The following is a 12,679-nucleotide window of genomic DNA, read 5'->3' as shown; positions in this document are numbered from 1 at the left end:
CTAGTTTGAGATCGGTCGGTAGTCGAGGCGGAGGCAATCTCCAAATTTAAGGAGAGTGAGGATTTTGGCTTTGAAGTAGCGTTCTATACTCTTGACTTTGAAGTGAGGGGGTTCGAAGAATTCAAGAGGCAAGTCCTGCAAATTATGCATGATTTTCCGGTAGAGTGCTTCACCGCTCCTAAGATCGATACCGTGACCACTGACTCTCCGCTCATTGCCGAATTGAACCCTCCTTCTGCCAATGTTTAAAGTTCTTTTTTAGAATCGCTTGAAGCGTAAAAACTTATTTTATTGGTTTGTAATATTTTCCTCATGGTGGGAAGTATACTTTGTGGTGGTATGCTTTTGTTGGCACTTCTTGGTACTAAAAAGTACCTTTTATTTATGTTTATATGAATACGATGCGCAAGTTCTAATCCTCACCCCTATGGGGGGAATGAGGCTCGCGCTTTTGATTTTATGAACCTCCTGCCTTTCCTCTGTGTGGGGCAGGGTTTTCCTTTATTACTCTGGTTATTTCCTCTCTCATTCTTAAATAAAAAAGGGGGAATCCAGGTAAAGAAGTGGCCGGACATTTGGTCCGTGCTTTTCTTACAAGAAGTGGGCCGGACCTTCGGTCCTATTCCCATTTTATTTAGGGATACGCTCTATTGTTCATTTATAAAGGTAACAATTTTCGGGTATTCCTTTTGTGCTTTGCACATCGGTCGTCTTTCTTCGATTGATCAATTCGAAGTCAACTGAACCACCCTCCTTTATGAGGGAACTCATATCCAGTGATATTTTTAGTGGTATCCGGGATGATCAACCTCAGTCGTACTATACATATCATCTGGTTGATCCGAAGATCTGGGCATCGGGTCCTCCTGTCTAATGGGTCAAATGAGTGCCTCACCCTACTCGGCCGGTTTAAATACTCGGTCAGTGGGCATTAACCTTAAGAGGTTAATTGATGTAATGGCATCGAGTCCTCATGTCTAATGGGTCGGACAAGTGCCTTACCCTACTCGATCGGCTTATTTGCTCGGTTGGTGGGCATTAACCATAAGAGGTTAATAGATGTAATGGCATCGAGTCCTCCTGTCTAATGGGTCGGACAAGTGCCTTACCCTACTCGATCGGCTTATTTGCTCGGTCGGTGGGCGTCAACCTTGTGAGGTTAACTATGTAGTTTATATTTTTGAAACATAGGTATTAAGGGCTTTGTCTCTACCCGTTTTTAAAGGTTTGACAAGCATTTTACCTTGTTTATTCAGTTTGCCTATACAATTGGTGGGGGTTGAAATTATTTATTTAATGTTTTTCAAGCATGTATAGAAACATATTTAACACATGGAAACATAATAGGAACACTTATGAAACAAATTTAAACTTTATTTCATCAAGCTAAATTCCTTATTACATCCTTTCAGAAGAACTGTTTCTACTTATTCCTGCATTTGAAAAAAGAAAAACAAAATAACAAAAACTAATTAAAGAAAAACTAACTAGACTTACTCAGAATTTCCTTAGGTTTTGCATATGTCATGTCCTGGGGATCGGTGCGCCATCTAGATTTTCCAATTGGTAGGCTCCTGGACGTAAGATCTTTATAACTCTGTAGGGCCCTTCCCATGAGGGGGCGAGTTTTTCGGCATTCCTTGGGTCTGAAACCTCTGCTCGTCGGAGTACAATATCTCCTTCCTTAAGAGCTCTTTCTTTCATCCGATGGTTATAGTACCGAGCAACCCTTTGCTGGTATGCGGCGACTCTGATTCGAGCCTTCTCCCTGGTCTCTTCAACGAGGTCCAAGCTGCTTCGAATGAGTTCGTCGTTCATATGTTCATTATAGCACTCGACCCTTGGAGAATGGATGGCTATCTCAACTGGAATAATTGCCTCAACACCGAATGCTAGGTTGAATGGGGATTCACCTGTTGCAGTGCGTGGAGTAGTTCGGTAGGCCCATAGGACATTCGGTAACTCTGATGCCCAAGTGTTTTTGGCATCTTCGACTCTATTTTTAAAACTTTGAAGGAGAATTTGGTTGGTTACCTCGACTTGTCCATTTGCTTGTGGATGTCCGACCGAAGTAAATCTTTGTTCGATCATGAGTCTTTCGCAAAAATCCCCGAATTGTTCACTAGCGAACTGTGGTCCATTGTCGGTGACCAACACCATTGGTATTCCATATCTGCATATGATGTCATGGTAGAAAAAGGTTTATGTCGCCTTAGAGGTGGCCTTTTTTTACTGCTTTGGCCTCTACCCATTTGGTGAAATAGTCAATTGCGACATATAACATTGTATGTCCGCCGACCGATGGTGTAAAGGGACTTAATAGATCCATTCCCCACATCGCAATGGGAATTGGGCTGGAGATAGGGGAGTATTGGGTTGCTGGCTGACGAGGTACCGATGAAAACTTTTGGCACTGTTCGCACTTCTTGACATAGTTCTGGGCATCTTCCAATATGGTCGGCCAAAAGAAACCTCGGCGAAGGATCTTATGAGCCAGCACCTTGCCCCCCGAGTGATCTCCACATATGCCTTCATGTACCTCAATCATTGCTCGATCGGCATCTGTGGGTCGGAGACACTTTAGTAGTGGCAAAAAAAATGATCGTTTATAGGCCACTTCACATTTCAGGATGTAAAGGGCGGATTTGGCAGTAATTCTCCTTGCTTCCTTTCGGTCCTCTGGCAAGGTACCGTCTTTGAGATACTATATTATGGGGTTCGTGATCAATATGAGTAACTTCTTCTCTCTCTATGGTGGGACGGGAGAGAACCTCAGTATACACGTTCCCCAGCTAGTGGTTTCCGAGGAGGCCATTTTGGATAGGGCATCGGCTCTTGCATTAAGGGTTCTAGAAATTTGCACAATCTCAAATTCTTTGAAAGGGAGATTTTCCCTCTCACCTTTTCTAGGTATTTAAGCATCCTTCAATCTTTTGCCTCATAGAGTCCATTAATATGTCCAACCACGAGTTGTGAATCACTATGGGCTTTTAGTCGGTTGGCTTCCAATTCAAAGGCTAATGCCAGTCCGGCCAAGAGTGCTCATACTCGGCCTCGTTGTTGGAAGCATCGAAGTCGAGTTTCAGAGCATATTCCACTAGAAATTTATCGGGTCCGGCCAAGACTAATCCTGCTCCTCTTCCGCCTGCATTGGCTAATCCATCGACAAACAACATCCATGGATATTGTTTTTCTTGTTCACCTTTTATCTCCTCCTGCCCCCCTCCCCCAAGTCTTCGGTCGGAGCCGTGCATTCTACCACAAAGTCGGCAAGTACTTGCGACTTAATTGCAGGATGGGGTCACACCTGTATGTCAAGTTCGCCAAGTTCTACCGCCCAATTGATTAATCATCCCGAAGTGTCAGGTTTTTGAAGGATTTTACGCAATGGTTGGTCGGTGAGGACAACTACGATGTGGGCTTGAACGTATGGACGCAATTTCCTGGCGGCAACAACTACTGCAAATGCAAACTTTTCAATGTTCTGATACCTTGTTTCGGTGTCGTGTAGTACTCGACTGACATAATATATGGGGTGCTTCGTCCTTTGCTCTTGCTTGACAAGTACGACACTAACAGTTAGGGAGCTTACCGCTAGATAGAGGTATAACTTTTCATTCGGTAGTGGTTTCACCAACACCGGAGGAGACTGGAGGTAATACTTGAGTTTGTCGAATGCTTCTTGGCATTCGTTCGTCTATTGAAAATCTTTCATATTTCTCAGTATCTTGAAGAATGGAAGGCACTTCTCGGCGAATTTGGACATGAATCGGTTCAAAGCTGCTATCCTTCCCGTGAGTCGTACTTCGTTTACGGTTTTTGGTGGTGTCATATCGAGGATGGCTTGTATTCTCTTAGGATTAGCTTCTATGACTCGTTGACTAACCATGAATCCGAGGAACTTCCCAGAAGTTACCCCAAAGGCGCACTTTGAGGGGTTGAGCCTCATCTGATATTTTCTTAATACCGTGAAAGCTTCCTGAAGGTCAATAACATGGTTCGTAGTTTTCAAGCTTTTAACAAGCATATCGTCAACATATACTTCCATGTTTCGACAGATTTGTGGGGCGAAAATTTTATTCACCAACCACTGATACGTGGCTCCCGCGTTCTTAAGGCCAAAAGGCATGACCTAATAACAAAATAGTCCTTGTTCTGTGACAAAGGATTTTTTGGGGATATCGGGGGAGTACATACGTATCTGGTTATATCCAAAGAAAACATCCATAAAGCTTAGCATCTCGTGGCCAGATGTAGCGTCAATCAACATATCGATTCGAGGGAGGGGGAAGTGGTCTTTTGGACAGGCTTTGTTTAGGTCAGTAAAATCCACACATATCCGCCACTTCCCACTCACCTTTTTTACCATTACGACATTGGCGAGCCAGTCTGGATAATGTATTTCCCCGATGAACCCGGGTTGTAGGAGTTTATCGACCTCCTCTTTTATAGCTTTCTGTCGCTCAGGAGCGAAATTCCATTTCTTTTGTTTAATGGGTCTATGAGAGGGGTCGACACTGAGCTGATGGACGGCAATGTCCGTCGGGATACCTGGCATATCTAAAGCAGACCATGCAAAAACATCTGCATTAGCTTTCAAAAAATTGACCACGTTAGTTCGGATCTTACCGGTGAGGAGTGAGCCGACCTGGACCGTTCTTTCGTTGTCTTCCTCGGTATCTGGGTCAGCTCTTCTACCGGTTCTCCGCGCGTCTGGTAATTGTCCGATCGTGGATCGGTACCGGCTATTTGAAGGGATTCCTTCGCATTTTTCACTGCTTTAGTATAATCAGCATAACAGTTCCTAGCTCTTTCCCAATCTCCTTTCACTTCTCCAACTCCTGCTTTTGTCGGGACTTTGATTTTTAGATGAAATGTGGAGACGACCGCTTCAAGCTTGCTTAGAGCCGGACGCCCTATGATGGCATTATAGGTGGAGGAGACTTTAACAACCAGGAAATTCTGCATGATGGTTTTCTAGCAGGGTTCTGTACCGAACGTAACAGGGAGGTCTATCCTTCCCTCAATACGAATCGATCCGTCGGAGAATCCGTAGATCGACCATTCTACTAGTGTGAGTCTGTCCAATCCTAAGTGCATCTCTTTAAAAGCGTTGTAATGTAAAATGTTGACAGACCTACCGGTGTCTATCATTACCTTACTTACATTGAAATTAACGATAATAAGGCGGACAATGATCGCATCGTCATGAGGGAGGTGGACATCATCGTAGTCTTTTTTAGAAAAGACTATATGTTCCTCGTTATTGGTCGAATCCGATCGTAGCTTCTTTGCTGGAGCCTCTACCGCATGGATTTGGGTGGCATAAGCCTTTTGCTCGGAAATTGTTGGTCCTCCTGAGGCCAGTCCTCCAACCATTACATCGATATTCCCCGCAATCCTGAATGAAGCGTCAGTCCTTATGTCCGGGAGTTGTCTAACTTCAGAAATCTCTCTGGTTTGGTCAGTCCCGACAGTCGATTGGGTTGGATTAGAAGGATCGGGCGTCTTGGGAACCTTAGATTTATGGGAAGGTCCATTATTCTTCGGGTTCAACAAGTATTTATCAACACGTCCTAGCCCCACCAACCTTTCAATTTCACCTTTCAGATTATAACAATCATCTGTTGTGTGACCATGGTCGCCGTGAAAATGGCAATATTTGCTAGTATTACGCTTTCGACCGGTACCTTTCATCTTTGGTGGCCATTGAAGATCTTCATTTCCTCGGATTTCGTAAAGGATGTTTGCTACAGATGTATTTAAAGGAGTATAGTTGTATCTTTCAAATTGTTGCGAGGGAGCTCGGTTGCCAGATTGTGGCTGTCAATTATCGGATCAAGGAGGTTTAGCCTAACCATTATTTGGACGAGCCTCCTCCTTTCGCTTCTCAGAAGTTTTGGCGAGTTCTAATTCTCTTTCCATGGCGAAAGATTCTTCGTTGTTGACGTATTTGTCTGCTACCGCCATTAGTTCCTAGAGATCGCGGGGAGGGTCAATATTCAGGGCTACCTTGAGATCCCTGTCATAGACAACCGATTTCATCGCTGCTCTAACCATCTCATGGTTGGGGTCTTTGATCTGTGATAATTCAGCCCTAAACCGACCTATAAAAGATCGTAAGGTTTCCTCCTTTCCTTGACAGAGAGCGAGGAGCGCGTCGGGAGGTTTTTTCTGTGGCCAACTATTGGCGAAGTAGGTTACAAATTCCCTACCTAGCTCTCGAAAAGATGATATGGAGTTAGGTTTAAGGCGGCCATACCAACTATTTGCTCCCCTTTTTAAGTATGACGAAAAAGCGTGACACATGACTATGTCCTTAGCGCCTTTGAATTCCATCGCCCTCCAATAGGCTTGCAGGTATTCCAATGGATCTGACGTACCATCGTAGAGTTTAAGCCTCGGTAAATCGAAATTTGGTATTAATTGGGCATGTGCTATGGCTTCGACAAATGGTGATTGTATTTCATTCTCCTATTCAGTCAGGAGATCTGGCTTATAAGGTTTCTTAACATGGCGTTGCATCTCTCTGACTTGTCGCTGAAGTTCGGCAAGAAGTCCTAAATCAGGCGCATTAATTCCGTCTCAAATTGTGATGCGGGTTGTCTCACCCTTGGTTCGGGTTTCCTGCGCCGTTAGCCCTTTGGGGAACGTTGTTGTTCTCGGTCGGAATAGGCCTAAAAGTCAATTCCGGTGCTCGTCGATCGTTCGCCTCTCCGTTCCCTTGATTTGGCCTAGGACTAGTAATCGAAGCAGAAGGTGGGTGATTTACTGGCCTTCGACTGCGAGGGTTTCTGCCCTCAGGTGATTCGTCTTGTTCTTCCTCTAAAGGCGAATTTCTCACTTCCGCGATTAGTGGAGGAACATTGACTGGGAGCATGGTAGACATCTCAATATCTCCTAAAGGGTGATCGAAACATTCCCCACTTGCGATGCAAGTTGGTTGACATGGTCATAGTGACTGGAGTAGTGTCGTCGTTATTAGGCGTTTCCTCCAGAACTTGATTCTCGGGGATTGTAGCATGTGCTTGACTACTGGTCATTATTCCTTGGCCTTGTGGGTTTGCTATGACGGATTTTGAAGTTTTTGATCTCGAATTCGTCATGGTAGTCCCACGGATGGCGCCAATATGATGATGCTGAAATCTGCTCTACACGATCTATAGTGATAGAGTTATTCCTGTAGGCAACTTCTACTCATAGAAAGATGTTAGTAGTACCGGAATTATGATACTTCAATATTTAAATTAGAAATCGGAATCACAGGTGAATTGAAGGGAAGGAGATCGGATTCAGAAGCATTACCAACGAAGAAGATGGGGGAGATGATTTGACTGAACCTGGTCTTCCCAAGCTGCCTACGTACCCCTTTTTGAGGATCAAGTCTAACGTAGTTCCATTATGAAGTAAGGGTCCTTTTTATAGAGAAAGGAGTCCTCAATGATTAGAATACTACTGTTTTAGGAGTCTTTCCTAATTGGTTGACTTCTCCGGGAGATAAGTTTATATCTAGTTTTAATAGATATCGTATTTCCCTTAACAAGCAAGTTACTATTAACTTCCTAAAGGTAGAAAATCACCTCCTTAGAGTGCATTGCCTCTTTGAGGGGCGGTTTCCCAACTATAACCGTTGTTGTTTATAAGGAAAGGATAAGATTTTATTATCTTTCCCGTAGCTCGGTTTCTATTTACTCGGAGGTGCCACGTGTCGTTCATCAACGGCTAGTTGCCGATTTTACCCCAACACTATGCATGAGGTTAAACCAATTTTATGTGGAAAAAGTTTTTCCAATTTTTTTTGGAAAAGAAAGCGATTGACAATGGAAAGAAACATGGTTAGGACCAAATCACAAACTTAGGACACCTCTATCTTCTTCAGCACACTTAACCTTTATACCTCCATATGAAGTTGAAGAATTCAGGGTTAGATTTGCGAAAGATTATTAATCCTTTGATAGAAAGAAAAACAATGGAAGTAGAAAAATGACAGAAAAAACATTAAGAATTCATACAGGATTGAGTTACTATTAGCTGAGGATTTGTTTACCAGGCGTAACCTCATTGTAGTATAATTAGGTGCGCTCTTTATGACCTATTGGGCCCCACCTTTAGGGTGATCTGAACCGTCCATTTCAAATACCCTAGTTTGGATCTGATGTCTGTAGAACTCACCAAAATCATGCAATAGTAATTCTTAAGGCTGCATTTTTTGTTGTTGAACATGGATGGTAAAAAAACTATCTATAGGCAAATTATTAGTACTCAAGAACAATTGAAACACATTTAAGTTAGGATTACATGATTGGCATGGATTTCGGGTCAGGAGATCCAAAACGATGTCTATAAAATGGACGGTTCAGATCAACCTAAGGCAGAGCCCAAAACACATTGACATTGCTTTTTCCAAACCTCCGACCTCAAGGTTGAAGACCAAAGCCTAGACCATTGAGCTAGAGGCTAAATCCCTGTGTTGTAAATTCCTCTGTAGAAAAAATACTATCAATACTTCCATCTAAAAAGAGCAAGGGTCCGATAGGAAGAAATTTTTTTATTTTTTATTTTTGGTATAGATATTATAGGCCAATTTCAAAGAGGACTCAGAACATGAAGAAATACAACCTTTGATCTTGCTCTAGTTGTAAGTAGTCATTCATTATTCTCTATTTCTACAAAACCATAGAACTTGTAGAACAACGTGAGGCAACTCTCTGACTTGGTCCCATTTTGAATGAACAAATCCATGCGAAAGATAAAGAACTACAAAGATCAATGATTTAGTTGTTATCGGTAGTTTAGGGTTTAGGGTTTAGATCATCCACTAGATCAAATTTTTTTGAGGCCCGGTCTATTAATGCGGGTGCTTAAGAGGGAAGAAGAAGAAAATTAAAAATCAAGAACACATCTAAGAGAAGAAGAAGACAATGGGAGCAATGCTCAACCCAACTGATATTCCATCAATTACATAAGTTTATTAACATCTAAAATCCCCTCAAAAGATGGTTTCTAACCCTTTAAATAAAAGAAAACCAAAGGAAATTCTTTCAACTTTCTCCACTAGCTAACTTAAGGACATACATAACATTAATTGCATTGGAACTCACTAACTTTGATTGTTTTGGGAACACATAGACACAGTCCACTAAAACTGCCATAACTTTCTAACCATTGGGCTAATTTTTTATTACAAATACTTGTTGGAAAGATCTCAAAGAGACCTACAACTTTGTAGTTTACCATTTTTCATTATTCTTCCATTTAGAAGCCCAAAAATCAGGTTAAAAAAGGGCCAGCAACATTATTGCGAGAATGCACCTTGGAACTCCACCAAAACCACCTAGGCATGACATGGCTGCCATATTGGCACTGCATCATTATCTCCGGATGAGAAAGAACTAGCCCACGAGTTCTTATCAAGTTTTCCATGATAAGTTATCAAGTCTTTAACATTATTGAAGTTGGGTGAGTATTGGTATTTGGAGGGAGCTCAACCTTGAATACATTATCCCCAATTTTCTTACGCACTCGAAAAGGGGCATCCACACGATCTTGAAATTTGCCAAACTTCCTTGGTTCAAGAAAACTCGCCCTCTAACTTTGAAGTATCGAAGAATGATAATCAATTGAAACTTCCGAGGATCAAACTCCGCTTAACAATCTCCACGACGAAGTGATAATTTGTCTAGATTTTGAACATGTTTGAATGCGTAAATATCCACGGTGGGCTTCAATATAGGATCGAATAAAAATGGGTCAATGTAATTAAAAGAAAAAATTGATGTATTTCTTTTCCATTCACCCATCTCTTCAATATCCATTGCTTCACCTAATATGCAATCGGATCCAATTTCTTTAGTGATGAATTCATTGAATTGCTGTTGAGGGTCCTTATGCTCCTCATTAGCTTCAACAACAAGTAAAGCATCGGATATCCCATTGTCCTTGGTCTTTTGATCAAATTCGTTCTTGAAAAGAAAAAAATTACTCACCTTCCTTTTCTTGAACCATGCAATCCGATAGGACATTAGATGAGACTCTGTTTGGAGGTTGTACTTGTCCACCATTTCATTAGAAACAATATTTTCACAACTCCCACCATCGATTACAATGATGCAAACCTTGTCATAAGATTCACATCGAGTCTTGAAAATATTGGAACGAAGCCAATCATCATCGGATTCAACCTTTGGTGTAACAAGTGCTCTTTGCATCACCAAACTTTCTCCTCCTCGGGTTCGATTTCTCCATGCTGTATGTTTCTTCCTCATCATATATGGGCTGATTTGAATCATCAAAAAGATCCTCATCACTTTCTTCATCACCGAAGGCCACTACTTGCCTCTTTGAACAATCTTTGAAACGATGGCCAACTTGACCACACTTGAAACAAGCATTTGAATTGTTGGGACGATTGGGCAGATTTCCAACTTGATGTGTAGGGGCTGATTTTGTAAAATTTTTGTTGAAATATTCGGACCTTGACTTTGTACCTCCACCATGTGAAGATTCATCTTTAGAAGAAGGATAGAGACTACGAAAGTCCACATACTTCTTAGCACCACGACGAGCAAGCATAGTGACACGGGGCCGTTCGTCCAGTGTTGTTCGCATAGCCTATGGCCCGTGACTTGGTCTATCAATGTAATATGTAAGAGTCATGCCAATGTACATGTTGTAGTGGGGATGTAGTCGGTATTACATCCGAAACTTACCTTGTCTCGTTGCTTCTTGAGTAGTTGTCATTTATAGCACCTTTGGTTGCCACTCGCCGCTAAGTGGGTAGGTTGCTAAAGCTCTCTACCGTGAGAGCTTGGTTGGCCATCGAGTGGTGCATTGCTAGTGCATATCCTAGCAGGGATTCCGTTCTAGTCAACGGGTGATCGGGGACCCTTAGGAGTAGTAGTCCTTTTGGCTTAGTCCTATTGTAACTTATTCAAGAATCAGCAATAAAGATCAGCATTTGCCTATTTGTGTGCCCCATTATTTTGTGCTTGCTTGCAAACTTAGCACTTCTCCTTCTGCTTGTTTTGTTGGTTTGGTCCTCACAACCTTGCCAGGCTTACTTGCTTGTTGTGAGACAACGCAAGTGTCGCACGAACTTCGCTTCCAAACCGAAGGTCCGTGACAGTTGGTACCAGAGCAGCAGTTCATGTTCGTAGCAGAAGCAAGCCACCCTCATGATGGGAAAAACTGGGGGACGCAGTACCCAACCACTTCTTGCAGAGTCAAGTCGGGTTCATGAGGAACCCAACCCTGTTGAAGAACCGACACCTGTAACCTCCACCAAGGAGCAACTTACAAGAATTGAAGAAAGGTTAAAAGAGGTAGAGCAACAACAGTTCAACTACACCGAGATGGCTGAAAGCATTGGAGAAGAGACCAGAGGCACGATAGAGAGTTTACAGATGCAGGTTGAGAATCTCACTGCCAAGTAAATCTACTCATGAGGACCCTCGGTAACGGCACAGGAGGCCACAATGATGGACATGGAAGCAGAGTGCGAGTGCCCGAACCCAAATGTTTCACAGGTGCCCGCGATGAGAAAGAGTTACAAAATTTCTTATTCGACATGGAGCAATTCTGTCGGCAACACGCCTTGATGAAGATGCCAAAGTCATTACTGCCAGCATGTACCTCAGCGACAATGCCAAACTGTGGTGGCGAACTCGCTAAGAAGATATTGAAGGAGGGCGATGCACTATCGATAGTTGGGAAGACCTAAAGCGAGAACTCAAAGCACAGTTTATGCCCGAGAATGTAGAATTTCTGGTCCGAAAGAACCTAAGGCGCCTCCAACAAACAGGGACAGTAAGAGATTATGTGAAGCAGTTTTCTGCTCTTATGCTCGACACAAAGAGCATGTCGGAGGAGGATAAACTCTTTCAATTCCTAGAAGGAACCCTAGGCACAAACAGAGCTTCAGAGAAGAGGAGTCCAGAATGTTGGGGAAGCAATGACTGCCGCAGAAAAGCTACTAGATAGTGTGGAGGATGATGCCGCCAATAAGAGAAAGGAGACAATTGACAAGCCTCCTAGCTACATGAACAAGCCTTCCAACAGCTTCAAGGGGAAGAACCAGGGCCAATGGAACGATAGGAGGCCTTACCCAGAGAAGAACCAAGAAAATATAGCGAGGCATCTAGCCTTACTGGACCACCGCCATCTCCATGTTTCATATGCAAAGGAAATCATTGGGTGAGATTTTGCCCAAAGAGACAAGCTCTCAATGCTCTCTTAGCCACAACATCTTCATCCAAAGATCAAAATGAAGGAGAGGAGAACAGGGAAGAAGAGGGTGAAGTGGAACCCAAGATGACTGCTCTAAACTTGTGTAGCGCTATCAAGGGACAAAGCACCAAGAACATTCCCTCCAAGGGCTTGATGTACATTGAGGCATGCATCAATGGGAAGATGACTCGAGCCATGATCGACACAGGTGCCACTCACAACTTTGTCTCTGAGAAGGAGGCAAGACGTTTGGAGTTAATGCTCGAGAAAGATAGTAGCAAGTGGAATGCGGTAAACTCTGCCACACATCCCGTCGCTGGTTCGGTGAAGGACATACCTATAAAAATTGGTGCGTGGTCCGGAACGACCAATCTCATAGCAGCGCCCTTGGATGACTCTCACGTTATATTGGGGATAGAATTCCTAAATCAAGCCAAGGCGGCCCCAATGTCCT

This window comes from Tasmannia lanceolata, unplaced genomic scaffold (assembly GCF_043159265.1).
Source record: "Tasmannia lanceolata isolate RefF3 unplaced genomic scaffold, GAP_Taslan_0.1 ptg000012l, whole genome shotgun sequence".
NCBI classification, from domain to species: domain Eukaryota; kingdom Viridiplantae; phylum Streptophyta; class Magnoliopsida; order Canellales; family Winteraceae; genus Tasmannia; species Tasmannia lanceolata.
Note: the sequence above shows the minus strand (reverse complement) of the source record.